General features: G+C 35.8%; 1 protein-coding gene across 10 annotated transcripts in view; it reads left to right on the top strand.

Moving 5' to 3' along the window:
- Positions 1-24,777, top strand: part of LOC311441429 (uncharacterized protein) — a 312,197-nt gene that overhangs the window by 36,447 nt on the left and 250,973 nt on the right. For 2 of the 10 annotated variants that reach the window (XR_014695958.1, XR_014695959.1), the window contains one exon: positions 18,244-18,893. The exons of the other annotated variants lie outside the window; for them this stretch is intronic. The gene's annotated coding sequence lies outside the window, so the exon portion shown is untranslated. Of the gene's footprint in view, positions 1-18,243; positions 18,894-24,777 lie in introns of those variants that run through there. 10 annotated transcript variants of the gene reach the window in all.

Here is a 24,777-nt window from a genome sequence, read left to right as displayed (position 1 = left end):
TCTGTTCTGGATATTTGGATTTAATATGGGGATCTTTTGTGAGGTGTCTAAAGTGTTTCCTCTGTCAAATATTGTTATTAAATACTAACTCTTTCAACTAACCTAATAGTAGCCTTGATCATGTCCAGACTTGCTGCTGTTCATAGCTTAAACTGCAACTCCTTATTTTACTCTTTTTTCCCCAAGTAATTAGCAACTTTGAATCCATCACACTTGTGTAAAAATGTTTTGATATAGTTTGTTCTTACCGAAAATTATCTATTATGACAAATTAAAAGAATGAACGAGAACTATTAACTTCTTTTTAGTAGTGTTTCTTTAATTTTAGGGAACCGTCCTTTTAATTTATTTAGAATTAGTGAGTTAAAAGCTAGACATTTGCAGTTCAATTATTTTTTTAGGACCAGTGAGTTACAAAAATATTTATATGGTTAGTCAGACAGATTTATTAGTAATGAAGAATGGTTAAAAATATAGTAAGTAACTTTAAACTTATTTATGGCGTATAATCTTTGGAGGGTTATAGGTCTTTAACTGCCCAGTAAAACTATAGAGAATTTACTGATCACTGTTTTATTGGTATTATAACTTAACTATTTGAAGTTTCATTACTGACTGTTGAAGCCTTTTAAAGGATGACAGAATATCTATTTTACAATTTGACTGTTACTTTTAAGAAATCCATAAGATGAAAACACTATATTATAGTACTTCAGGTAACAGATTGAGAAATTGAAATAAACCAGAACAACAGTCATTAAAATTGTGATATGTCAATTGATAACAAAGTAAATTGATACTGAAATAAGAGACTAACAGAAAATATCACAAGTGTGTCAGTATTAGCAGTCATAGAAGCATGCTAAAAGGAAAGTTGTGAGAAATTACTCCCGGATTTTTCAAGTGAGAGTAGAGAACAATCTAATATATGTTTAAAAGAAGTCATTGTGAAGTTATTCCTTTAGTTCTTGTTATTTGGAATTCAGAAATCTCTAAATATGTGAATATGGCGTTGTTATTAACTTGGGAGTAAATATCTTTTAAAGTCCTGTTACGTGAAATATGGCTAAGAGTGAGAAAAGAATGAATGCTGAGGATTAAACTTCTTCCAGTCTCAAGTATAATTTCTGGGTTCAATTTACTTCCAAAAAAGTGTAAATTATTGAAGTCTTTGTGGTCATGTGTCTTGGAGCAGCATAAACAGGAAAAGATTTGTATTTAAATATTGCGTATAGCTGCTACTAATCCCAAATAGAGTAATTAGGACTACACCCATAATTAGTTGGACATATCCTTGTGCAACTTGCAGGGTTAGACCAATTGTCCCAGTAAGTTGCAAGTTCAAATTTAGTACCTTGATTTCTTGGTTAGGTAGAAACAGCCAGAGCCCTGGAGGGCCTTTGGGCTCAGTGGGCAGAGCCCTGAAGCTTGGCTTGGATGGCCCTGAACCTTTTGTGTTATGGGGCAGAGTAGCTTCAGTTGTTCCAGGTGTAAAATAGAGGCAAAGGACCTTGATGCGGAATGACAAAAATACATCTCTATGTGCTAAGGATTATTGGGAATGTTTATCCTTCCTCCCGCCCTTCTTATTCCAATTCTACATGTTTTGTTTAGTTGAATTGCAAAGGTTGGGAAGGAACATAGGATTTTACTATTTGTTCAACTCATAGTGTTGTATAAAATTAACTTTGTGCTGTCTGAGAATGAAATTATGAATATGAAGCCTTCCATAAAACATGATTTTCAGCTGAGAACACCAGCACAAGAATTTGAGATAATTGTGTAGACTGTCTTTTTCAATTACTTTCAATAAAACTGAATATTTGCAGCTTGTCTTACACCAATACAGTCCCAGCCTGCTGGATCAGTTTTGGTTTTGAATAGCCCATAAAATGGTCTGTACCTTCTCTTAGGTCAACAAACTTTTCTTAATATTATTTATTTCCATGCCATTACTCTAGCTTTTAAACTAGCTCAAACAACAGGCAGCCATAGATATTTTTTCTAAGTACTAAAACACTTGCAGCACCCACAACTCTGAGCTCTGTTTCATCTGAACTCATCAAGTAGGTACAATGTTTATGTGGGTTTGCAACAAGTTCCATGTGTAAACTCTTAATCTTTCCTTTATTGAAGCCAATAGCATATGTGCCAAAACTTTATGGTATGTTAAATGTGAAGACTATTTCTAGTACATAAGGAATTTGCTGTTGTGTCCATTTGCCAGGTGGAGGCATAGTTTCATTGAGGAATAGTAGTGAGGGAGAGGGGTGGGAACCCAAATGACTCAAAGGCTTTGTTCTTTTTCATTAATAGCTAGTTTACACCTAGGCTCTTACACAGTTGAAAGCTATTTTGCTGTGAAGGCTGATATTAAAAGGACCTAAATTTGGAATGAATACTTCAAGCTAACTCGAGTAACTTTGATTCACCTTCAGGCAATAGGTTCCATTGCCCAATAAACTCAAATGATTCTTGTTGCTCATATTTTCCTCTTGCCATTATTTTTTTTTTCTTCCTCTTAATATCCTTGGAATATGGAAGGCATTTGGATTTAGAAGTCCTGCTTTTGTCCTTAGTCTTTTATAAACAATAATAATAATAAAAAAAAAAAAGGTCTCTGTGTCACCCATATGCTAACTAAATCAGTTTGGTTTATTTTAACCTTTTCCAAATGGAAGAGAAAATCCTACCTTTATTTCTGGGACATAGAAATGTCTGTGATTGATGGACATAGACATATGTCTGTCTATGTCTGCAGACATAGAATCACAGAATAATTTGTGTTTGAAGGGACCTCAAGGATCATCTCATTCCAACTCCCTGCCGTGGGCAGGGACAACTTCCACCAGAGCAGGTTGCTCAAAGCCCCATCCAGCCTGGCCTTGGGCACTGCCAGGGATGGGGCATCCCACAGCTTCTCTGTGCAGTGCCTCACCACTATCATTGTGAAGAATTTCTTCCTTATATCTAATCTAAACCTATCCTCTTTCAGTTTAAAGCCATTACCCCTTGCCCTTGTGGGAAGTACATGTAATCTCAAATTTCTGTATCAGCACTGGATTAGCCCTTGTGTTGTAGGTTGAGGGAAACAAAACCAGATTCTTCCTTGTCATATTATGGACTGAGGGGCAGAGAGGAGATTTGGTGAAAAGGCTTCTCATTATCTCTGCTATGTTATCTTCCAGTCTTGTTTTAAAAGCTCATTGAAGGATGAGCTAGGGAAATTTTTATGCCTCATTCTGTACAGAATTTTTCTGAGTAATCTGACTAGTGGTTTTTGTTTTTATAGAAATTAGAATTTTATCTATAGTAGGATGTTTTGCAAAGAATATTATTGCTCATGTGTGTGGTACCTACTCATCTGTTTGGCAAATTGTTATTGATCCCAGTAAGATTCATACTACAGATTTTTGGTGGTGAAAGGTTTCCACGCTCTACGATGTTTTAGCCCCAGGTCTGCAGGGGGAGACCTGAAGCTCTGGCAGCCCCAGCTGTAAAGTTTATCTCCCTGATGCATGCTCAGGATCTCTGAACAGCTGCACGCAGAAGCAAGATTCAATTACTCCAAATGGTCCTCAGGTTGTGCTGACCAGACTATGAACCACTACATAGGAAATAAAAGTAAAATTAGATCTCATCTTTCACAGCCCAATCAGGTATTATGAGAAGAAAGTTTGCTATCCAAAATTTATATAATATTAACGTTGGCAGATCAAAGCAAATGTGTGAAAACTTTCATGTGGGTTATTAGAACTCTTTGCTTTAAACTCAACTTGAACACAGGCCAACTTCATTTTTCACGGGGCTGAGGGCCAAGAGTTTGGGATTTTAGCTTTTTCACAGGTACATGTATAGCTCAATATAAGCTGGAAACAAATTCATTTATCTTCCCATTATGAAGGTAAGCAAAGCATTACTGACATACATTTAAAGCAGGTAGATTGACGTAATGACAAGCATGTTCTGCAAAAATTTAGCTTAACCCCAGCTCATTGTATAGTCGAGGTGCTTGAGTTCAGTTAACCCTTGATGCTTTCCAGGACCTGCTCTCCTCAGGATGGTCTCTCTCTGCACCGATTGTGGAAGGGATCTTAGGTCAGCAGTCTTCTGAACAGGCATGCCAGTGCCAAATGCTTAAAATATTTGGATTTATTTCAGCTGTATCATAGGTTCTCAAACAAGAGAAGGGGGTCGAAGACAAATCCTTGGGAAAAAGTGTACAACCATGTCATCAAACCTCTGGCTGTTGACAAAGAAGGTTCTCTCTCCCCTTGCAATATATAAGAAATGGCTTCATGCTTGCTTGGCTATATTCAGTGCAAAACAGTAGGTGTGGAAATATCATAGAGTGTAAATTAATGATCCATGTATCACTTTTTGTTATCAGAAGAAAATTAAACAGCTAACATCACAGGAGGCTTTGATAGGCTTCAGTATTTTCCTTTAATTTTCCTAAAGCCTAATTTAGTGTTGATATTCTTGGTATCATACTAATGATATTTTTGTTCTCCCTCTAATATCTTTGATTTTTGCAGTATATGATAACCCTTCACACACTAAACTAAAACTTATTAATTGCTGAAGCATTGTAATTGCCCTGCCCTTCTGTCAGCTGATGTGATAATAAATGCTTCAAATTCAGACAGCCAAAGGGAAGTCTGGGGAAAAACAAACAAATGAAAAAACCCACAAGGCAAGATTGCTCTGAACTCATTCTTAATGTATAGAAACTTGGGAAACATAACTGGGAAAAGTGTATGGAGTTCTTGGAAAACATAACTAAGTAGTATGGGTATTAAAATATAGTAAAATAATGTATCTTGCACTATGGACAGGATATAGTTTCCTAATCCGTCTAATAGTTTCATTTCTGCTATTTTGTGATTCCCAAGTTTTTCTTGGCTATTGCTGCTCAGTCAGGACTGTACTTTTCAGTTTGTGGTATCAATGGCTTAATCAATATGGTCTCTAGTTTTGGGGAAGAGCGTATCAAACTATAGTCATTGACCACACAGAGACATTTAAGTTACAAGCATTTAAAAACGAATAAGATGAAATAACTTACGTCCACTGACCAACAGGATTTTTTAATAGTAATAACAAAGTTGTCACTCATGCTTCACTTCCTAACAAATGTCTTCACCACCAATTCATACAGCCATAGTGTAATAACAAGTGACTGCTCGAACACATGTATGGTGTTCTGAACTTTTTGAACTCTGACCTGGGCAGGAAAAACTAAAGGTAAGGAGGCTTTTAGGAGGTTAACATTTGTGTATTGTTACAAAACCTCACTGAAACCACCAGTTTGGGCAGAGAGCAAAGAAATGTTGGGGGTGTTTGTATTCTGACAGTTTTCTCTATTAAAAGTTGTGTAACACTTGGATTTTGGGGTAGATGATCAAAATGCCAATTTTTCCTAAGCAGGAGACAGACCAAATTGTCAGACTTCAACAATCCCAGGGATAACAGAAATGGCCAAAGCAGGCAAAGGAGCTGGTCCCACTAGTAAGCTCTGTTTGCCATTGCTGTTGATATCTCAGTATTCATGTAATGACAGCACAGTGGGACAGTTCAAGGCAATTTTCTCTGAGTTGTGGTAATGCTGCTGTTCAGAAGTGTCTCAAAGGAGACAGAGAGCCTGGCAGGCACTTCAGGCCTTATCCTGGATCTGGTTGCTGGGTGTTGTACAGTGCTGGCTTGCACAATCCAACAAGTTTCTGCAGCCAGCAGAGAGAGGAGTAGCTTTTCTCAATGGTTGCTTGTCAGCTTCAGTGCCACCGGAATAAATAATTTTATATTTTGTTGATATTCTGAAGTGTTTGTACAGTTATTGCTTGTTCACACTCAGTATGCCATAGAAAATGAACTTCAACCACTGTTTTCTGGTTGGGCTTTGAAGAAGTGTAGTTCCTGGTCAAAGATAGGTTATAGTCCACAGGGAAAAATATGCTTAGATATTGTTTGTAGATTTTCTGTCTGTTGATTTGCCTATGGCTCCAATACAGAGGTCTGAAGCCAACAAAGACCAATCTCAGCACCATGGTTATGATGCTATTCTTTATTCCTCCTGCTTATCCATTAGGCAGGGACAGTTGTACAGGAATCAACAGTGGTATCATTCAGCAAAATCTGGATCTTGTCTCTTTTCACATTATAGATACCTAACCTCATATTATGGTATAACCTCCTACCAAGCAATGTAAAGAAGTAAGGAGTAGGGTTGTTTGGATCTGCCTGTCCTCACTTGGGAGAACAGAACAGCAAACCGCACTCAGACAATTTCAGTCTTTTTTTTTTTTTTTTTTCTACGTGACATTGATTCATTCTGTGATTAATTTTTAATTCTTTCTTTTTCCAATCTCCCCTCACTTCAGGGAAGGGATTTGAAACCTTCACAACAAAGTACCCACTATTAGAGACTTAATGTTTTCAGCATAATCTTGGTAGTTTGGCACTATTAATGTGGTTGTAGAGGTGCTGTATGTAGATGTCACCCAAATGCGCTCTGTTTGAATTTGAAACAATGAAAAACTTCTCTATTCTTCAGACCAAAAATAGTACTTCTATTTGCAGTTTAACTATACTAAGTGATGTTTTAGGATTCATCATATATACATTGTAGGTACTAAGCTTGAGAGCACAGAAAGATGATGTACAGCAGAGGTATCAGACTGTATGTTTAACCTTTTGCTCAGCTGTCAAATTATTTGAATGAAGATGGCTTAGTGTCAGGCATCCTGTTACAGTTGCAGCTCTTTCATGCTTATGCTTGTTTAATTTGTTGTCCAGATGAAGTTGGCAGCAGTCACTGTGACTTGAATGAGCTTGCACCTGGAATTCTGAGCTTTCACCTAGGAAATCTGCACAAAATCCCTTCCTCCATGCTACTAAAATGGCTTGCATCCTGATATATTGACTGCAGATTAAGCTTCTGTCTTCAAAGCAACATAACTTCAATTATAATTGAAGTCCTCTTTGCTTTAATTTATATTTACTTTGAAGTTGCAGCGTTTCTCTGGGTACCGTTTTCACAATGAAATGTATTGTCATGCAAAGCCCACTAAGCTGTTTCGTGCCCATTTATTGTGCTTAAGCGTTAAGACTTGATTCCGTCCCCCCAAGCATTTCCTTAGATTTTGAACACGTGCCTCTACAGACGTTACAAGATGTGTTACCACATTAATCACTAAATTCCAGCTGATGCTTAAGGTCTTTAATGTTTGGTCCCAAGAGCCATCACATGCAATACAAAGCTAGGAACTTTTACAGTTTGACAAATGTGCAGAATAAAGATGTTCCATAGAACTTGAAATCCTTTGTGAAGTGGTTTGTACTTCATGAGCATTTCTCTGCCTCACATGCCACTGTCTGTAACAGTGTTTTGAACACATTTTTGATGCACTGGGCCTCCACGTTGGGTAATTAATTCAAACATTTAGCTATGCCTGGTTGAAAGCTTTTCGCCTTTTAAAAAAATAAATCTGACTGGCCAAAACTCTAAAGCAACAACAAAATATTTTTGGAGGCAAGTGCAACTCTGACCTTTGACAAGATCTATGCTCTGCAAAGTAAGGGCAGGGTTTATTAATCAGAAGTGTAGATACCGATTTGCAGAGTATTTAACTAGAGACCTGTTTTAGAGAGGAAAAGTGAACTGAATGTTCAGCTGACCACAATGTGTTCTTTGAGAATTCATTACTTGCAACGTTGGAGAACTAAGTGGTCAGGGAAACTTACACTACCTGTCACAGTTGCTCTTTTAGAAAAAAACAATCACTTCCATCAGCACAGCTATTTAGATAAACTGATCACTTCTTTAATCGATTCTGAGTGGTGAAAAGTTGCCATGGATACAAGATCCTGCAGCAATCAAAGCAGAAATAAGTTCAGAATTGGAAGTGACAGATTTATTCATCACATACTTAACAAGCCTTTGAAGGGAAAGAGAGAGTTTGTTGGAGTCCTTAGGCTGTGTATAAAAAGATTGTGGAGAAGTATGCAGAGAATTGCCAATAGGCGCTTCAATGGGAGAGAACTGGGTAATATTTGCATTACTATTACACAGATGTGCTTGCTTGAAACTTTTGCTCTGGATTACAGAAACGTCAAAATTTGCAAGCCTGTTGTCATTTATCTTTCAGTCTCACGGTAATAAGCAACTGAAAATTGCTCAGGCTTGTGGGTGGAAGGTTTCAAACTGTTTCAGGCTCAGCTTAGAAGGGAATGAACACAAAACATGTTTGAAATTAAATCATTGGATAATTCATATGTTCTAAACACATTTTGGAAAGTGTGTTTACAGTGCTCCTTGCTAAAAACCCGTTAGAATCCTGCAGAAAAGTTTATTGAATTTATGTGCGACCCTGCTGGGCTGGCTTTCACTGTATTTTGTATTTGTGAGTTTACTAAATTTTTCAGCTTTAAGTGTTAGGGATGTTACCCCTTCATTTGCAGATTGTGCCATGTAGTGGTTTGATTGACACACAGAGCTCAGTCCACTGAAATTTGCTGAAATGTGTGAGATGGGGAGAACAACAAAAAATACTTAATAACTGTGAAAGGTCATTAAAAAAAATAGAAATAACTAGGGAAATATGGTGCAGTCATGCTCATTCCCTTGGGTGAGCTTGTTGTCCTTGCAGAGCTGTCCTGAAGTTAATTCTCTCTGTTACTTAGAGGTATTTTGTTCAAATCAAGAAATCTCTGGGGCATTATATAAGCATGGAGAGAAAGTCAGTATAATTGATGGCATTTCTTTTTTCATTTTTTTTTTTTTTCTTTTAACCTGGAGCTTTACAGTAAAACTTGGAGATGTGAATTTGGTTGCAAAAATCCCAAACTAGTGTATTCTATAAATGCACACATAACAAAACAGCTATTTTTAACTGATATCTTGTCCTAGTCAGAGGACCTGCCTTATGGGTACTTGTGCAGCATTTAGTGGCACAGAGCAAGACTTTAAAGTACACAATCAGTGTTTAAGCACCTGATCAAATTGACTTCCTCTAAATCAATATAGTATGGTGTTTAATGACGTGTTCCTTTGAGATGCTCTCCAGTGTGAAGAGGTTCTTGTTTCACTGCATTCAGTAGTACTTTTATTCCTACTTAGTAATTTAACTCTGCATTTACTATCACAAAAATGAATTGGGTTTCTGTAGCATCTTCAATTTGGAGATCTTGTGAGTTAGTGCTTATGTATTTAAGTTTGCATATGCATTGCACACTCAAAAGTTACATTAATATAGATAAATGATGAATCAATTAGATACTATTTAGTTTCAATTGAAATAATCCTATAGAGCTGGCTTAATTAGTATAATATCATAGATCTTCCTCCTCAGTATTCTAAGGCTTCCAAATGAATGAAGTACATTTGATAAGAAAATGTGTTCATAAACAGTTCAAGTTTTTATTTGCAACTATTTCTGAAGCTAGTGTTATTCAGTATTCATGAAAATTTGGGTAGCTGCCCAATGCTCTTTTGCAAATCCTCAATACTTCAACGATATGCACAGGAGTGTGATTTACGGTGCTTTTCTGTATTCTGCACTCTCCTTTGTCTTAATCCTCCACTCAAGAAGAAAGAACAATACCTGAAGGTTTATAGAATGATGCAAAAAGTGAATATTAAACACTGAGGTCAGGGACACAAGTGAACTGTGTTTATCTAGAATACGGTAATTTATGAGTATCATCTAAGCAGCTTTGGAAGGATAAACAGAAGTTAATGTTCACAAGACAGTTGCATGGGTGTCTCTCAACTTATGCTGGTTTTGTTTTATTTTGTTTTGAGTTTCTGTAGCTCTGAGAAAGGTGTAGTTGTCCATTGTCCCATTGCAAACATACATCAGCTCTTACACAGGCACTCTGGTCTCTCTCAGTGCATAGCCAGAGTCCTTAGCATAAGCTTGTTTGTTTGTTTGTTTGGAATATTAGAAGTATGGAAATGGCTTTAAATGGTTATTTGGGCAGCCAGGAATGATATTTTTTTTTCCTTCACTCATTAGATTGAAGTTTGTGTTTCGCTCTGAAGCAAACTCACAGTATTACACAATGTTGCTTATGGTGCTACAATGTCTTAGGCTATTCTGTAAGACCAAATCTGTTTATATACTTCATGTGCAAGAGAATATGGTGAAATCCTATATAGTTGGTCTTAATTTTATGTTAGCCCTTTCAGTACTTTACAAAAATTCATGTTGCATATTTATAAATATTTTGTATTTTTTTCCATTTGTAACCTAATGAACTCTCCACAATTTGATATCTACTTAAGGAATCATGTATTTAATTAAAAAATATCTGCATGTGACATGAAAAAATCATGTTTGAATGTCAGTTTTCTTGGACAGCTGAAACATGAGAGAGACCATAACAAACACGCACGTATGGTGTATGCAGAAGGTCTTTTTGTTTTATTTGTTCCAGGTTAATCATTACATTATAAAATTAAGTCACTTTGTCTCACAGCTTAGATCTACAGTGATTCTTTCTTCAGTTACTGTGTTAGCAAGTACAGCGTGACCTTATTAAAATGGAAATCCTGTTAGTCGGTTCTTCATATCAAAGTTACAAATCACGGTGATGCACTTGAATATACTGTGATAGGCAGACTTGAAAGCTCTGAATGTAGCTTATTTTGGCCATCCTACAGATTTTCAACATACATAATGTTTTTCTGCACGTATCCTGAGTGTACTTTATAAAATTCCTGAAATAAGAGGTCAGAGATGAGAATCAAATTTAATCTGTTTATGCAGTATAGAACAAATCCTTTTCAACAGACTCCAAAACCAAACTGATCTTATTCTGAGACTATGTAGTTGTATATATTACCTAATAGATCAGTCCTCTACTTTTCCTCTTGAAAGTTCCTGATGAATTTAGACATACAAGAATTGTTGTAGAATCTATAAACAGAGGAAGGAAATGATTTTATACTGAAGCAATGGACTGTAATTCCTGACAAGGTAATGGAATTGTTGTCCCTTGAAACCCCTAAGTTGAGATGTAATGACTTGCTTCTTGCCTTGGTAAGGCTATACTAATGGCAGGCAGTTGGGACTTGTTTAAACTACATGCACCTGTTCATAGGTTCAAAATCTTGTCAAATTTTGATCTATAGCTAGGTAGGCTTAGTAAGTAAGCAGAGGCTACTCTGCTTAGGAGTAGGCAGACATTTACAATTCTCTATTAAGTCCTATTGTATCTGATTGAGCACTTTGCCCTCTGAGGAAGAATGTTGCAAAATAGTATTGGGACTTGTACAAAAGTTCTGATGTTTTTGTGGTGTTGTTTCAACAGAGTTGTACTGAAATCAGAAACTTGTCCTGGCAAACAAGTGAACTATCTATTAATTCTGCCAGGCCTAAAATACATTACTCTAAAACTAGAATCTTGAAAGGAATTAAACCAAATTCATTTCCTGTTCAAGCTGTCAAGAAGCTAGTTTATTATTATTTTTTTTAATTTTATTTTTCAACTGACATTACTTCTTTTGAATGAACTTATTTAATGCTTCCTGAAAGGCACTGAACTGAGATCTCAATTTATGGAGAGATTCTTGGAGTGATATTTTCTGGTTAACAGCAGTGTGATGTTCATTAAAATGACTGAACAGATAATTAGGCTGATAACACTCATTCAGGTCTTGATCACTTTGATAACAGCAAAGAATGAAACTGATAATTAGGAAGTGCAATTAGTTAGGTGGATATTTGTTTACGGAGACTAGATCAACTACTGAAAAAAATATTATTTTTTTTTTCTTGGTGTTTCAAAAAAATTGGGGCTTGGGGGAGGTGTGGGCAGAGTGTAATTACAGTAAGCCATTAATAAATACGGGGTGAGGCAAAAGTCATTGCGGTATGGAGTCACTAAATAATTAATTACATGTTAAAATATTAATAAATAATTTTACATTTTAAAAATCACATTGAAGGGCTCATTAACAAAATAGATCAAAGTATTTGATTATGAGAAATAAGTCACTTTGACTGTTAAATGTATTAAGATGCAAATATAAAGAGGAAGTTTAAATAAATTCACCGATCAATAGTTAAATGTGCCAAACTAATTTCATGCTTTGAAAAAAATATTTTGCCCAGCACTTTTTCATATCTGTAATGAGAAAAAACTGCTTTGCTTCTTTGAATCCATAATAAGCCATGTGAATTAACAATTTAAGATACTGTAATTGTCACAATTTCCAGGTTGGTTTGTATCAGGGCATCCAGCATAAGCTACACTAGACATCCTTCTTGACACCCCTCCAGTTGATCTAGATTTCCCTCTTCACAGACTTTTCATCACCTTCAAAATAGTATGTTAGAATTTTATTTATTCATTGCTATATAAGGAGTGGTTTGTACTCATAGCCTTTTAATTTCTGTTAGGGAAGAACCACAAGAATAATTCCTGATACTAATTTAAAAATTGAGTTCATTTGCATAGATCAATTATTTGATGTTTACTCTCTCAATTTCTAGAAGCAGAAAATTACTGGCAGGATTTGCCACCAACACAGCAAATTTTAAATTGAGACTGGAGAGCATTTGTGGGAAATGTATTTCATTAGCTGGAGTAGGAACACGCAGTAGAAAGCTAATTTAGTGAGTAATATTCATTTATGGGAAGTCATCACCTTAATACTCTGTGATCTGCATGGCTAAAGAAATCAGCATGTTTTGAATGTTTACAAAGATTAGTGAGAAACAGGCAGCAGAAGAATTTTTAGGAATTGTTCTAAAGTGATCCCCTTCCTCTTGCCATTTTCCTGGAAAAAAAAAAAAAAAAAAAAAGTCTCTAGATTGTACTTCCATAGCTGTATGGCTGTATGGAGGATTGGTTTTTTAATAGTTGGTTGTCTGTTAGTCAAGAGAAATAAACAATTTTACAATTTTCAACTTTAATAATGTATGCATGTATAATATGAAATACACTGACACATAAGCACAGGTATATGAATCAATTTATAGATTTGCCTTTATCTTTTCTGTGATTTTTGCACTAACAGCATGATAAAATGATAAATGCAATAGAATGTGCTGATACCTTCTTTCCATATGAAAGGATTTTTTTGTTTGTTTGTACTCCTTTATTTTGCCCCCTTTAACAATTGTTAACTGTAAATGTTAAAACAGAATAAATCCCTTAGGTTAATGGAATTACAGAAATGTCAGATCAGGACCATGGGAAAAGAATGTGGAAATATTGGGTAGTTTCTTTTTTTGCTTATGGTTGCCTGACCATCTTCTTTTTGTCCTTCTGGCAGCATAATGACACTTTAATGCACATTTAAAGAATTTTTCTCTTGATTTAGTAAACAATTACAGAAACAGAGTGAAATAAAAGGGCCTTGGTAAAGAAGTTAATAGGTGCTTTATGTCTTCTAGAAAGACGTACTTCAAATATTGAACATTAGCTTTGGATACACTTATCCAGGGCTTTGGGATAATATTTCAGACAGCAGTGTGGTGAAATTGTTGTTTTGGGAAGTGGTGGTGAAGAAAATAGTCACAGGTAATCTTCAAAGCTTTAGCTATCATCCTAAAACAAATTGTATAATCTTGTATGTGAGTTGTTTAACTTAATTGAACACAATTATGTTCCTGAGGGAATGTAGTTCCTGTCAAAATGAGGCACAGTCTAGGCTGGCTGAGGCCAGCTGAGGTCAGTATGTGCCATTTGTGGCTACTGATACATAGCTTATGTATGATGGATGAGAAGTCCAAGAGGTCCAACTCCTTACTGTTGAACTGAAAAAGGAAACTTTTTGTTTTCCCACATTCAGTTGTGCAGTGCAAGACTTCATTACTCTTCTCACTTGCAAATATAAAGATTTTTGGGAATATGTCCCATGATTTGGTAAGGTTGTCTGTTAGAAATCTACATTCAGTGCAAAGTACATCAAGTTATTACTAGAACTGATGGTGGTAGTGGAAGTACTGACTTTAGGCATTTCAAGAAAATATTGTAATACTGCATGCGCTTCCCTCTTCAGAGCTTTATTTGTTTTCACTATGCCCTAGATTTTCCTTCCAGATTTGCTGTGCAGACCCTGAAATTCATTAATCATGTGTTAGCCCTGGGGTACTAAACCCAACTTCACAAAGCGGGTGGAGAGTGAGAGTGGGGTTGATTTTCATCTTGGCAATAGCTCTGCTGGGCACTTCTTAAAGCAACACATTTTTTTGCTCTTAAGTTTCCTAGTCCCTTGTTACTCCCTACTATTCTTAACAAAAGGCTAGTTCTTGGTTCCCTGAGTAAAATCCTGTAGTGTGTCAGAGGAGTTTAAAATTGCCTGAATACCAAAAATGAATGAGATGTGTTAATTTTCTTTGCTAAATAACATGCACACTACTATATGTTTCAATCTTTTATCTGATTTATTAGGTGCACATTATTAGTGCTCTAATGATAGCTGTCATTTTTAAGAATGATAACTATACAAATAATAATGTAAATAATAATTTACATACTCAGAAATCAAAATTATTGTCTTGCATTGTTGTTCCTGCCCTAACAGGCTAGTACACGGGTAAGGAATGCAGCTTTTTTTGTGTTCAATGCAGCATTTCACTTCCTATATGTGAGAAGTTAAATATTGTCAAAATATGAAAGAAAAATAGTAAAACACTGCTAATACAGATGGTTTTGATATAATGATTTTTCTAAGGAAGTAATATCTATGCATAAAGAAATGTTCATTCTATAAGGCTGTTTAATGTCTGAAGTGGCACTAAAGAACAACCCCCTAAACTATTACTTGATAGCTAATGAGAAAGTGGAAGCCAATACTGTATGGGTAAGGGATGTGAAATTTGCCATTGCAGAGTGAAATAGGCCGACTTGAGAGGCAGAGCATTTAAGTGCAGATGTAAGCAATGTATGTAATGACTTTCAATGCATACGAATCTCACAAATAACCGTAGAACTGGTGTTAAATTTAACATTTCTAAGGACTTTATAACAAAACAAACAAAAAAAAGCTTTTTTTTTTCTTTTTTTTTTTTTTTTTCTGACAGTACTCAGATCAGTATTATAATTCTTTGTGGCTACTTGTGTAGATTTTATTATACAGTTACAAGAAGATGAAATCTACAAAAGTTGGTTATTTTCTGGTAATTTTCTACATGTTATGTTCTAGACTTTCATTAAAAATAAAAAAATAAAAATTCTGTACTACTACTCTTGAAATATTTTCTGCTCCAAATTTATTCTTTGTATTTTAAGTAAGATATGTAGGAGTAGATTTTTTATGCAAAGTCTTCTATAGTTAAATTTAAAAGTTTTTTTTTTATTATTTTTTTTTTTAATTTAGGCTTTCGTTTGCTTTCTGTAGATTGAGAAGATACTTTAGAGACTGTTACTCAAAGTCTGTGTGAAAGCCATTCATTTTCTTAAAGCTAAAGTATTATATGAGGAAATGAAATGGAACAGATCTTGATGTTTCACCTAGCAATGAATAATTCATATAAAATGAACGGGAAATAAAATACCATATTTACTAGTGAAAATAAAAACAGATTCTTCCCCTTTGAAAAAAAGTGTATAACTACAGACCTTGGGGAAAAAAATGTTTGAAATATATCAAACACTATAATATACATATATAGTGTAATATATGTATATTAATTTCAAACATTCAATTTGTTACTTTTATGGAATTCACATAAACTAGTTAGATTTTTAATGTAATTTTGCTGCAGTTCATGTTGGTAGTAGGTTTTTTCCAAAAAAAACATACATGTGAACACGTTTCTTCAGAGAGCTGTGTATGTATAAAGGACAAAACAGGTTTCAAAGTATTCAAATGTCATTTATCTGCATCCTGATGTTATACACACTTTCGGTAATCCCCTCTCCTTGGTTGCTGATCATAACATGATTCACATTATGAGAAATTTATATCCTTATATCTTCCTACTAAACAAGTTTATAAAGAAGTTAATTTGGTGTGATTGCTGATGTCCTATGTTGCTGGGAAATGAAGTAATTCTATGTCTTGTGAATACTTTTTATAAGATGTGCTATGAAAAATAACCTTAAGAAATCTGCTGAAAATACTTATGAAGTATTTGAAGACCCATAACTCTACAGCTGACTACCACAAATTACATTAAAAAAAGAGAATGAAAAAGAGTAATTCTTTTGCTGATGGAAGTTGGCAGCTGTATCACTCATTTTCTTAGTGAAATGGATTCAGTAGAATTAATATTGGACATAAAACTTCCTTTGAGAAGTAAAACTGCTTAAATTACAACATTATAAATATGGTAGGGCCTTCCATCAGCATAAGAATGAAGACTTCTAATAAACTACAGTCTTAACTGGAAAAATGGTTTAAGAGTGTGGAAGAGAGTACACCCATTTCTAAGAACTAACGTGGGACCCCTGCGGTGTTGTAAACCTCTACTCGCATGAGCAGACACAATACCTCTGGTTTGTTCCTGGACAGTTTGCTGTGCAAATAATGCAGCCATTGGTGTTGGAAGCCTTTCAAATGTTTTCAGTTTGCTGAATTGTGGATTTTTTTTTTTTTTTTTTTTGGGGGGGGGGGGGGGAGGGAGGGATTTTTTTTTTTTTTTTAAAGCTTCAGCTATTGCAATTCTCTCTTAATTTAAAGTCAATTTTTTGGACTTTTAACTAATATATGGTTAGCAAGACAAACTCCGGTTTGCAGCTGGCAAATGAGTGTATTTACCAAGTGCATTTCATTTAGCTCATGAGTTTGCAGAAACATCAGCATCTAGGGAATGAGTTAGTACCTCACTTGGGAAATCTGCACATCTGTCGGCTACAAAGAAGACACCCCAAATTGTTTTTTTCTCCCCCAAAGTAAAATGCAACCAAAGCTACTCTCAGCCTCTACTCCCTCAAGGACATACTTACTATTCCATGCAGGGCCAAGACAGAATGGAGGTGAGTTATATACTGTGCTTAGCAATAGGCCTGAGGAGCTTAGTCAAATCAGATCAGGGATATAGGAATCGATAGTAAGAGACAAACAAAATAAACAGAGCTGCTTTCTGACTGTCACATTAGTATCATGTTTTCCTTTGTTTCATGAAAAAAACAATTTGATCTGTCTTTGTGTCAGGTTAGTTGGGGATAAAGAACCAGAAAGACAAAAACAAAGATGGATGGGGGGAACAGATAAGAATACAAAAACTGATGGCATTAAATTAAAAGTTTGGGGCTTAGTAGTTGCTATAAGGAGGGGGGGGGGGGGGGGAAATGGGTCACCAAAATAAAAAGGCTCCCCCAGACCCAGACAAGCAAACCGTGACCTCAACTGCCCAACTGACTACTGCCCCACACATGCTGGCAGTTTTAGGTCAGGATTAATCTGTCCCAATTTAGGTGCTTAAAGTGTAGATTTTCATGTTTGGCAATTTATGTTTTTATTAAATGAAAATACATAGGTACTTTCAAGGAATAATAACACAGAGATTGGGAAAACACAAGTGCTAGTACTATCATGGGCCAAATGTAAGTATAGACTTGTATTTCTGTATATCTGTTGTCCGTAGGTTCATGCCCAGTGTGCCGCACCAACTACAGGAATTACATATCTGCATATATAATTTTTTCCTGCTCCTTGCTTAAAAAGGTTTAGGAAAATGAAAGATTTTTGGTTGCTTTCTTTTTTTTTTTTTTTCTCTGTGATGTTTTTACTAGTCAGAACACTAGTCCTTTCCTTGACTTTTCAATCCAACATCCAGGTTTGTATGTGGATCTGTGGTTTGTAGTTAGCATCGTGCCTACACTAAGAAAAACTCCCTTTAAAAGTAACCTATTCTGAATTGTTGATGTTTTCACTGAATTGTCCGAGGCTCAGTGAATCTTCAGTTGCTGATTATGAATATCCTTTATTGTATGGATGAAATAACCTCGTTTTTTCTAGTTTACTGAGTTTTATTTGGCTTTATGAATTAAAGCTTCCAAATATTTGATGGATTAACAGGTGACATTCTGAGAAAATCCATACAAAAATTGTGCTTTCAAATTTGTGGAGAAAAGGAGTAGAAATGTCCATTTTTATTGTATTTTTGCCTATGCTGCCATACTGATAAGTTTGCATGCTCCTAAGTGTCATATTCTGTTAGAATAAGTTTAGATCCATGGGAGTAGGAGTAATTTCTGGATAAACATGGAGAAGTAGGGTGAGATTTTATTCCACGGTGCAGAAATGTAATTCTTTCTCTTAACAGCATCCACTTTTTATTACAGAGCTATCCATTTGATGTTGTGTTCCTAATACTGCATGAGACCCTTGCATTTTTGTTGCTGACTTCATAGAAATAAGGTTTACACTGTTGACTTGGCAGGCACTATTGAACTTTGCTGTGATTGGGTAAAAGAGTAATGCTGGAAAACAATATGCAATAGATGAAAAGGGTTTTGGCTCTCTCACAGCAGGACAAAAAAACACCAAACACTACTCAGGACAGTAGAAAAGAGATGAAATTACTGATGGATGCATAGTGCTCTGGCTTTGAGGAGGAAAACGCTGCCAGATATATGATGCAGAAGAGTCTTAACTGAGGTTTGTTTGCCAAAGAAGCAGGAAAGAAATGAAAGGAAACTTCATGCATACACAGAGTCTAGCAGAACTGTAAATGAATGAGAACAGAGTGGAATACCATCTACTTATCTGGAAATGCCTTTCAAGAGTCCTGTAAAATGGATGCATCTGGGAGAACATTTACCTGAACAACAGTAAGGAATCCCTAATTCAACTTCCAGAGTCTGTTTCTTGACTACGCAAAGCAGTTGCACTCATCCTACCATTTCAAGTTTTATACTTTTTGCTCATGCTGATTGATGGAATGATTTCTTGCAGTAATCTGTAATAGCAAATACAATACAAACAAGCATGGCTTTTGTTTTGTTTTGTTTTGTTTTGTGGCATTCTTTTCTTTTTCAGTAAATTTATCAAAAGTAAAACCAACCAATTGGTTTATAAACAGTTGGACTGTTTAGAAAAAATCCATTTAGGTACAAATCCATGTACCCCATTTTGATTTATGCAATTGAGTTTGCCAACATTTAAATAGTAATCAATTTTAAATCAAAAGAAAAACTTTATTTTGAAGCAAATGAGTCCGTATGCCAATATGCATTGAAAGTTAACTAAGAAGTTACTACAAATCCTGGATCTAGGTTGAACACATATATGCAGTATCTTATTATTTTAAAATTTCTATTCTAAAAGTATTATTATTTTATAGTGACTGCTATGGCTAAAACAAGTAGTTTTTAAGGAAACCCAAACAGGTCAATATTTCTTCTTTTATTTCTGGGTCTCGAATATTGTTGCCCTTAAAACAGAAAATAGGGAGAAGAAAACATGTTCATGAAACAAGAACCGTTCACATGCCACACACTTAGTCTATATCAATTTGCACAGCCAGCTTTCGCTGAGCCCAGCCTCATTCATGTGGGCTGCATCTGGTGTCAGTTGATATGTTATACATAAATATAATATTTTAAAATTCTTTGCCAAACACCTACAAGTTTATTTTAGTAATTTTAATTTTATTACAAGAGTATTGTACCTGGACTCTGTGTTGACTTTGTGCATCGCATTCACAGCAAGACTCTGCTTGAAAATCGTTAAAGACTCAATGAGTCTTACAGGTACCATAATTTGAGTAGGTTCTCATCTTTCTGCCATAGGTGGTGGCCCATGCAGAGTATATAAACAGGCAACTGAGAGTTGGCTATAAGAAATAATTAAATAAATTGTTTAAACAACACCGGGAGTTTGGGCGAACTGGACCATATTCTGGAACTGCTGTCCTTTCTGTGTTCTGTAAAAGGAAAGCTCTATAGCTTTCAAAACAAAAAGACTCTTCTCTGTTCCCCTTTTAATAATAATTTATATTTTAATACATTTTCTTATTTATGTTCTGCTTGGGAACACAGAACAGGTAGTCACAGTGGTTATTTGCACAGTGCTGAGGAATCTCACCATTATGTTCACTTCCATCTGTCGTGTGACAAAAAAACTGCAGCTGAAAACACTGGAATTAGTTATTCTGCATCTTACTTCTCATCCAGAAGTACTGGAGGAGGAGTTACATTTCACCTATTATCTGTGAAACTAATAGCAAAACTGAAGCAAGAAAAATTCAGCAACTTGTCCAAGTACAGAAACTTATAGGCAGAACCTGTGATAGATTTGAGCTTTTTAATATCCTTTCTTCTAGCACTGCTCCTCATGCCCTTGCAGCTGTTCCCAGGGAGAGGAAATGTAGGACATTTCTATCATTTGAAGAGCTTTCCTTCGAAGTGCTAAAATTTGTTCAAGCAACTACTGCAGGGAAGAAAAAACAAACAAACAAACAAAAAACAACCACCAAACATCAGTTGTGTTGTGTTGTTTTTTTTAATTTATAAAGTTTATTTATTTAAATTTTATTAAAGTTTAATTATTTATTAAAGTTTATTTATTTTTAAAGAAAAACTTGATAAATCTCAAATGAGTGTTTGTCATGTGTGTGTCTTGATTTATTGAGCTTCTAAGAAAGGGTAAATTGTTTGCAGTTTAGGAAATCTCTCTTTTCAGTTTGGCTCGTGGTTTCCCATTTATTTATTTATTTATTTTTCTCACCCGCAATTCAAGAAGGGATTGATCTCATCCCCAGATTTGATGCAATTCTGGCAATAATTGAGGTGATTAGTACTAACCATCAGTTTTACCCTTCAGAATAAAATGTGGCAAGTGAATAAAGCCTGATGGTACGGCTGTGCAAAATTTCATTTAACAGCTCATTGCAGGCAGGCCAAGTTGGATTGCCAAATATATCAAATCACTTTTATAGATCTAAGCTGTCTACCTCCTGATTTTCTTAATCGTAAATGGTATAACAGATATTGCTATAGTTTTCCCATGCATTGTAAAAGGAAAGTGTTTTAAATAAGGAGCAGAGCAAGCTGATTTGTTTGGTTAAGTTTACAGGTATGGGTTGTATGTACTCCAGATGTTTGCACACATTCCTGGAATCCTAGAGCCCTTTATTTTTCCTGCATCTAGTCTGAATACTCCAAACAAGTCCAGGCAGTAGGCGGTTGCTGTCAGTGAGTTACTAAAAGGGTTCATCCATTATATTCATGTACTTTTCATCTAGGAATGAATAGCTTTTGCTGTGCTGTTTCCAATTCCAGATATCAGGAAATATGTCAGAATACAAGCTGCTTGCTTTGTTTGCAGCTACTTTGTTGGTTCTGCCTCTTAGCACATGGGATAAGAGAAGAGGGGAGTAATAGAAGTAAATGCTAAAATGTATATGTGAAATATATATGTGAGTTTTGTATGTGTAAAAATGTGTTCAGCCTGGAGAAGAGGAGGCTGAGGGGAGACCTCATCACAGTCGACAACTTCCTCGTAAGGGGGTGTCGAGAGGCAGGAGACCTTTTCTCCATTAACACCAGTGACAGGACCCGCGGGAACGGGGTTAAGCTGAGGCAGGGGAAATTTAGGCTGGACGTCAGGAGGGGGTTCTTCACAGAGAGGGTGGTTGCACACTGGAACAGGCTCCCCAGGGAAGTGGTCACTGCACCGAGCCTGTCTGAATTTAAGAAGAGATTGGACTGTGCACTTAGGCACATGGTCTGAACTTTTGGGTAGACCTGTGCGGTGTCAAGAGTTGGACTTGATGATCCTTAAGGGTCCCTTCCAACTCAGGATATTCTATGATTCTATGATTCTATGATATTTGTGCTATGGTTCTGTTTTTGGTTCTGTTTGGAAGAGTTTGCTTTAATGTCTGATTTGTAGGTGTTGAAATAGAATTTTTGAGTATAGGAGTAGTTTTCAGGGACTCTCTAGGAGTTCTTAAGCTGTAACTTCTCATTTGAGTTCTTTCACTTTCTGAGTGCAGACTATTGAAAACGCAAAGACCTTTTCCAAATTGTCAGTTTTTATTTGGTAGTTGGATGACAGCAAGTCTGAATAACTGATTTTTCTCTTCATTTCATTACAAGGTATATATTAACAATTAAATGCATTACACACGATGAGAAAAATTATTCATGTGTTTTGTCCTGAATTAGGCAAAGCTTCTTAGGCTGCCTTTGAATGCGCCAGGTGTCACTTGCCAACGTCTGATGTGGCTCTGCTGTCAGTCTGAACTCCAAATGGCCACAGCCAAAGCCTAATGCCAGCTGACCTGAACAGGCACTGCCAAACCTCCTGCCCTCTGATACCTATTTACTACCTGCTGTAGTCATGAGGAGAGTAAATGGCATTCCCCAGTTTCCCTGTCAGCTAGGTTGAATGGGTACTATTCGGATATGCTGAAACAAAATTACCTGGGTGGATAGTGTCCTGATACCTGATAGGCAGTTTCTAGATGCCTGTCTAGATAGTAGTGTTTCTCTGTTCTCTGACTTGGGTCTTGACTAGTTCCATTTTTGCCATTTTGAGGTGGAAAGTTAATGTACATGTATATCCCATTGTACTGAGTAAGCAATTAACTATGGAGTGAGGGCTTCTGCTGTGGTGTTGTGGCTGTGTAATATACGAAGACACTGATGGTGATGATAACAGGTCTTCTGTTTCTTCTGGACTTACCGATCTGTTAAAGTTTGACGTCTGGCATTTGGATTTATTATATGTCACATATCACAGAAAGAGCTTTCTGTTTTTATCTGAATCTGGAAATTTGTTGTGTCTAAAGGATAAGGGATTCTTTCTAGATATCAGAGATTATTTGATATATCAGCTCATGCTGCAGTTACTGTTTGAATCTGTGAAGCCTTGTACCCTACTGAAGACTACTTTGTAGGTCTTAAAAAGTGCTTTAGCCACACAAGCAGATCGATGCAGCCTCTAACAAATGCTAGAATGATGCTACAATTATATATGCTTGCATTGGTACATTCAGCTACATCTTTTTAGGCTTGTAACTAAATTAGAAAGCTAGATTTTCCTTCCTAGTATAGCTAAATGGACAGATCCGATAAGTCATTTGCTGTGGAGGCTTATCTTTCGAAGCTGACTACATCATGGTCCTACAGAGGTACATCTTCAGATATACGCTGGATGGTAAAATACACGGTCTGTGGAGTTATTTCTAACAGTATTCCTTTCTCTTCTAGATTATTTATTATAGGTGAATAAGGGATCTGGCCCTGTAGAATAGAATATTTTCTTTGTGGTACCTCGATGTGTTTAAGAACATCAGCACCACAGTGGTGGGCAGCAGTATTGCAGTATTATCACAGTATTCATTTTGACAATTTCATGCCCTTAAATCAAAAATGCATTCATAGGGACAGACATCTCTTTAAATTGCTACATAAGTCTAACAGGCTAAATGTTGTGGTATACCTGTACATTAACAGAATAGCTGAGTTCCCCAAACAGCGGATCATTTCTTTTCATGATATATGAAATTTCATGTGGTTAATATACTGCTTTAAGTCTCCCCAAGACTGATTGTGACTTTTTGTAGAGTATGAACAAAACTGTTCGTGAATATTCCCTAGCTTTACTTTTCTAGACCAGTTAACCCTGGAGGAAATGTCAGTTGCTTGAATGAGTAACATTTAGTGAAAAGAACTTCGTTATGTAGTAGCAGCAGGATTTATCAGCAATACTAGAAAACTGTAGTTTGTATAATTTCAGCATAACCTTTTCTGGTGTTAGAAACATAAAGTGTCACTATGGGAATGTAAATTAACATGGGATGTTTCACACCAGGGGACACTACAATTGTTATATAATGTTTAACCAAATTGTATTAGCTTTTAATACTTCATAGAAGCTCCAGTTAGAAGAGATTATTCAATATTCTGCAATCTAAAAGAGCTAAAATGTCAAACCTACAACACACTTGTATGACAGAAACAACAACAACAAAGAAAAGAAAAAAACAACAAGAAACTAGAAATTAGAGTTCAAAATTGTTTCAGCATTGAGCAGTTTACTACAAAGGAAGGGAATTTTCATGAACAATTTAATCTATTTAGTAACTGATATTGGATTTGAAAATAGTAATAACAAAACCCTTTCAGAAAATATTCAGATTGTTTACCTTCATGTTAGGTGACTTTACCCCTAATGCTTTTTACTCTTTTATAGGAAGAAATCCATGGATATCTTGGGAAAAGCCTTTTCTTATGAGATTTGTGGGGAAAACAAATAGTAGCCAATGAATTTTGCTAATTTGGCTAAGCTGTGGAATAGGAGAAAAAGCTTGATGAATTTGGCTGAGTGAACCCCACCTTAGATATTAGAGTCTTGCGCATAGCTAAAGCTCTACTTCTTCTTTGCAGAATTATTCTATTTTTATTTTCTCATATTTTACCTCATGGAGTGAAGGGAAAGAAAAATCAATTCAGATAATAGAGTGCCATCTAAAACACCTATAAACCTGTTTCTTACCAACTAAAGATTTTGTGGATTGCTGAGGATATCTATCTTTACACCTGGCTTACAAAGGAAGTAAAAACTCAGTTTCATACCCAGTTAAATCAAAAGAATGTTCATGAATCACTGTAGTTAACTGAGGGTCAGGACAAAGTTTGAAGCAAGAAAAGAAAGCATGTTCAAAGATCAAAAGTAGTTAGGCATTTTGGCTACATCATTTAGCTCATATATTTTAAGCATATTCAAGACACCTCTTTTTTTGTTTTAGCCTTCTCTGAACAGGGAAGAAATTTTTTGTTGAACAAAATGGCCTTTGAAAGACAGAATTGCACCACCCTAGAAAAGGTGGTGCAATTACACCACCTTAGTTTGCATACATCAAAAAG

Source organism: Aythya ferina (genome assembly GCF_964211825.1).
Source record: "Aythya ferina genome assembly, chromosome: 9".
NCBI classification, from domain to species: Eukaryota; Metazoa; Chordata; class Aves; order Anseriformes; family Anatidae; genus Aythya; species Aythya ferina.
Note: the sequence above shows the minus strand (reverse complement) of the source record. Positions and strands in the feature narration are given on the sequence as shown.